The sequence below is a fragment of the Octodon degus genome, unplaced genomic scaffold (assembly GCF_000260255.1).
Source record: "Octodon degus isolate 3935 unplaced genomic scaffold, OctDeg1.0 scaffold00091, whole genome shotgun sequence".
NCBI classification, from domain to species: domain Eukaryota; kingdom Metazoa; phylum Chordata; class Mammalia; order Rodentia; family Octodontidae; genus Octodon; species Octodon degus.
The window spans coordinates 9,478,693-9,484,405 of record NW_004524667.1 but is presented as its reverse complement, the minus strand read 5'-3'; positions in this window follow the sequence as shown (position 1 = coordinate 9,484,405).

The window sequence follows — 5,713 nt, the reverse complement described above, 5'->3', positions numbered from 1 at the left end:
TACAGTTTCAACAAATAATACACTGCATATATTCTTCTTAGTGGTTAATTGCTTTCCTTCTTTCTTGATAGAAATTACCTCCTAATTTTTTGTTTTTTCCTCTCAATTTGACGATGACATGTCTAGGTGTAGATTCTTTGGCATTTATCTGGTTTGGTGTTTGCTGAGACTTCTGGATTCATGGTTTGGTGTACGCCTTCAATTTTGGAAAATCTTAACTTCAAGTGATTCTTTTGTGTTGTTCTCTATTTATTCTCCTTTAGATATTCCAACTACTCATAAGTTGCAACTTCTCAAATTCTCCCGCAGTTCCCAGGCTTCAGCTTTTATTTCATCTCTTTCTGATCTCTTTGCCTCTCAGTTTGAGTCATGATGACTGTAGTCACGGGTGTTTTTTTTTTTGATAAGGAGACTCAAACTCAGGACCTTGTGATTTTTCCAAGCAGGTGTTTGTGTCACTGAGCTATGTCACTGGCCCTAACGGGTGGTATTTAGTTGGTAGTTTATAAGTGCCAAACAGGGGTTGGTGAGATGGCTCAGTGGTCTAAAGCACCTACTTGAAACAAGCTTAGCACAGGGACCGCGGTTCAATCCCCCAGCACCACATGCCAGACAGCCCCACCCCCTGGTGAGCTGAGCTGGACACACACACACACACACACACACACGCACACATGAATAAATAAAAAAAAAAATTTATAAGTGCCAAACACTATTGTGTTATCATTTATGAGCTATCCCATTTGTTTTTTGTAAAGCCCCTATTTATTAGTCATTATTGCCATTTCCATTTTATAAAATAAATTCAAGGCTTAAAAATTGCCTCAGATACAAAGAAATTGAATGTAAGGCATCTAACTTGGATTTTAAACTTGTAGAAGATTCATTTATTTTATTAGTGTATAAATAACAAATAAAATTTGTATGTATGTGTATTCACTGTGCAGTATGATGTTTTAATGTATGTCTGCGTTGTGAAATAGTTAAATCAAGGTAATTAACATTTTTACTACCTTACTTAATATTTTTTGTCATGATAGAATTTGACAAATCTTAGCAATTAGCGTACTGCATAACAGACATTGATTGGGGTGAGGTTTTTAGTATTATGCATTTTCATTAGAATCCTCAAGATATTTCTGGCTTAAAAATATGTAAAATCATTACCACCCGCATTTATCTATTTTTGTGGTACTGAGCATTGTGTCACCTGATTTCAATAGGGACTAGATAAGTAGTCTAGATTTTTCTTATAACTCTATAGATGTTTATTGTATTGCCTTTGGTTTTTTACAAAAATGTCACCTATCATTTTAATTTTTTGTGTCTTGGCTCATCTGGTGCTTTAGTTTCGTTAAAGCAATATTTTTCTTTACAAATTTAAAACAGCTTTTGAAAAAGTACTCTGGGGAGAGTACTGCTCCACCTTTTAGGATGGTGGCTTAGTCCAGGGGTGTAGCTCCACAGCACGTACGCAGCATGTGCAAGGTTCTGGGTTCACTCTCCAGCATAAGAAATCCTTGCAGCCCAAGCGGCCGTGCGGACGACCTCTCAGGGCTCGGGGAAGACTCTCCCCCACCTGGGCCCTCTGTGCCTGCTCGTGGCTTCTTTCTTCAGAAGTGGAGTGGTGCTGAGGTGTCTCATTTATAAAGCAGTTACATTTGTGAAGGTTCCAAAATGGGCTTTCGTGCTTACAAAGAGGAAATGGCTCTTTGGAGAATAACGGCTGATTACTTGTTCAGTGAGAGCAAAGTTTTCTTTTTCCACAAAGAAATTTTAGGCTGTTTATGAAATTTCTTTCAGTGCCTCAATATCTGGTAATTACCCACGGTAATTTCAAGCAAGTTAAAGAGAAAGTACATGGTCTCCAAAAATGTTCACAGAAAAAGCTCTTAGAGGCAGGACATTCTCAGCAGGGACGTCTGGAAAGGAGGAAGCGGCCAGGGGGGCTCTGCACAGCCGACTCAGGGTCAGCACATGCCATGGCACAGCGTTCGTGGCCTTTCCTGTCTCTGCTCTTCTTCCCATCTTAGTTGTAGAATAATCCCCTGAGCTTTATTTGCCACACCAGAGACAATGGTAAGTTACAGTGGTAACATGGTGTATGGTCAGTACTAAAGAAAAACAAGAGAAGATAGGCCTAAAGGCTCCCCCACCTTCCTACCCTGAGGCGGGATAGGGAAAATAAGATAAGTAGCAAGGAGAGAAGGCAAATGGTAATTTTAAATTGTATGTTTAATAAAAACTACAGATTTGAGACACAAACTCAGTCAAAGTTGTGGTGTGTTGTGGTTTGTTTCTAGCTGTCCACCTAAAGCCTCCTGCAGTCATGGGGCAGACTTCTAGAGAATGTAACTGGTTCACGATCCCATGCTAGGATTATGAGTGTGAGTCCTGCTGAGATTATGGGTGTGAGTGCTACACTCGCCCTGGGCTGGGAGCCTGGATGCAGTGTAAGCAAGGGAGAGGGGCTTGCTGCCTGCCGCTGCTGCCACTGTCCTCTTTTGCTCTTGCTGTTTAGCTGTTTTCCACCACCATGAACTTTGCCCTCACTATGTGCCACTCTGCCTTGGAGCCAGCTGAGTATGGACTGAAACCGGCACAAACTGTGAGCTAAATAAACCTTTCCTTCCTTAATTTTGAGTGTTGGGTATTTTGTCCCAGCAACAAGAGAAAAGTAACTGAGGACATACTGTCCTTACAGATACAATACACTTGAGCCATTTCCTTCTATTTGTAAATGAATCTTGGCTATTTTCTTTAACCAAACCAGTGGCCTACTTAAACTTTATCCAAAAATAGATATATTAAAAGAAAAATCTTTTTGTGTAGGCTCCTGAGTTTATTATTTAGTTTATTTATTTATTTATTTATTTATTTTTATTTATTACATTTATTTATTGTGTGTGTGTGTGTGGCCAGCTCAGCCCACCAGGGGGCGGGGCTGGCTGGCATGTGGTGCTGGGGGATCGAACCATGGTCCCTGCGCTCTGCTAAGCTTGTTCTAAGTACGTGCTTTAGACCACTGAGCTATCTCGCCAGCCCCCCTATTACTTAGTTTAGTGATATATTTAAATCTTCCCTGGTTCCAGGGAAGAATGGAGCTAGAAGGAAGATCACAAGACTGGCAACTGAAAAGAGAGCTTTGAATTCCTACTCAAGAAAATAATAAATTCTCATTTAAGCAGAATTATTTGTAATCTTTTTGAGCAGTGTAGTTAATTTGTCAAATGATTATCAAAAAGAAAGCATTTAGTGTTGATCCTTGTCACTTGAATATTATTCTAAACTCTATTAACTTTCCAGGTTAGGATTCTTCCTAAAAAAAAAAAGTACTTAATCTATAAAGAGGTTGAAGATATGACAGAGACGTAGAGTTATCATTCTGAATTTTACTTCTTACTGGTCTACAGTCTAATAAGTGGACCTCAACCATTGCACTGGTTTTGTTACCAATAAGGGCTGCTACTGCCATCTAGTGGTTGAGACTGGCAATGCTGCTTAATATGGTACAATCCTAGGATTTCCTCCTGCTCCCCAAATAAGCTCCACCCAGAAATCAAAGGGTCGGAATGCAGCTAGAGAAAGAAATCCTGGTTTAAACGGAGGCAGGTAGGGCTTAATGGGTCACAAATCTAGAACACAGATGAGGAACTCTTATTTCTGTGTTTAAGTATGGTACTCTCATGTCTATTTCTTTCCAATATTTTTGTTTGTTGTTTGACGATCTTCTAGTTGTCCAAATGCATCATTTTATACCATTTCAATATTTAACTATATTATGGTGTTCATTAATCCCCCCATATCAGTAGCTATGCTTGACTGGGACCTAATATTACTTACAAAACACACAGCTCGCTCTCTCTCTCTCTCTCTCTCTCTCTCTCTCTGTCTTTTTTAGACAGGGTCTCTCTATGCAGTTCAGGCTGGCCTTGAGCTCACTTTGTAGCCCAGGCTGGTTTTGAACTCCCAGCGATCCTCCTGCCTCAGCCTCCTGAGTTCTGGAGTCACGGGCATGCACCAACACACCCAACTAGCACAAAGCTCTTTGACACTGAGCTCTGTAATGACAGACTCTGCAAATCTGAAAAGACTGTTTTACCAAAAAGTTCACAACTCCATTTTGTATCTGTGTATTAAAGTGGTTAGGATAGATATATAGTTACATTCTCTTAATGAATAGAATGATTTGTTCTAATGGTGTTTGTAAATAGGATATCAAGTCCGCATCTTGCTCAGCAATTAACCACTAGGAAGAATGTATGCAATGTGTTAATTATTGAAACTGTCCTACCAATTTGGTTTGAAACTGTCTCATCACTATTTGTTTCTCAATAAAATTATGGCAAAAAAAAAGTTCACAACTCAAATGTTAGAATCCTTTATTCACATGGATTTAGTATTTCTTCTATCAGGGAAGGGACTTGAGAAGGACACTGTAGCCTCTTTCAGACTCCAAAGGCATAGAAAGGTACATTAAGGGAAGGACCACTCTATGTTAGACTGGCTGTTTTCAACACTATGTCTCAGGCCCGGGGAGATGGCTCAGTGGAATAAGTGCTTCCCAGGCAAGCACAAGGGCCTGAGTTCAATCCCCAGTTCCGGAAAAAACAAAAACAAAAACAAAAAAAACAAACCAAAAAACACACTACATCTCCTTTCAAAAACTGTATTTCCCAGAGTCTGCTTCTTCTGTAGTTCTTGGTTTATATTTGCTAGTGAGAGGCAATAGTGGAAGTGAGGAGAGGTCATTATTTTTGGGAGGGTTCATCCTGTTTTGTGTGCTATACCAAAATATCTGACAACCACGGGTGTTACGGTTTGTGTCTAGATATCTCCCCAAAGCCTCATGTAGTAACGGGTGGTGGGGGGAGGCTTTTTTGGAGATAGTTGAATCTAGAGTTTATGACTGATTCATAGTGCCTTGCTGAGATTAAGGGTGGGTGATTGCTGGGTCAGTACGCTGATGGGGTTGGCACCACCTAATCCCATTAGACTGGATGCAATATAAGGGGCAGAAAGAGGCTTCTTTCCCCCTTTACTTTTGTTGTCTTCCGCTGCTGCCATGAAGTGTCGCCCTCTGCCACGCCATCCTACTTCATAGCCAGCTGATTATAGACCAAAACCTCTATAAACTGTGAGTTCGAGAAACCTTTCTTCCTTTCACTTTGGGTTTCAAATATTTTTGTTTTAGCAAGGAGAAAAATGTAACTGAGACACTGGATAATTTATAAAGAATAGACGTTTACTTAACTCATTTCCGGAGAATGGGCAGCCCAAGAGCTTGGTATCGGTACCTTCTTGGTGTCTGGCAAGGGCCTCTTTGCTCCACTGGCACACGACGAAGCACAGCAAGCATCTTCGCTGTAATCTTCCTTCCTTTTTTCCCTTTTTAAAAAAACCTTTGTTTTCTTTTCTGTATTTTGGACAGGGTCTGCAGGGTTTACAGCATCTCACTATGTAAATTGGACTCATAGTAATTCTCCTGTTTTCAGCCTCCCAAGTGCTGGGATTATAGGCGCGCACCACCATGCCCAGTCTCAATCGCTGTCTGAACATGCCCTGGGGTGGGCATGACATACTGGCAATGGAACCCCGGCCACAGCACTGTGCCTAAGCAGGCTCTTTAGTCCACTGTGCTATGAGGCCGGCACTTACATTTAGTACAGGGTTTACAGGGTCTCACTATGTAGATCGGACTCATAGTGAGACT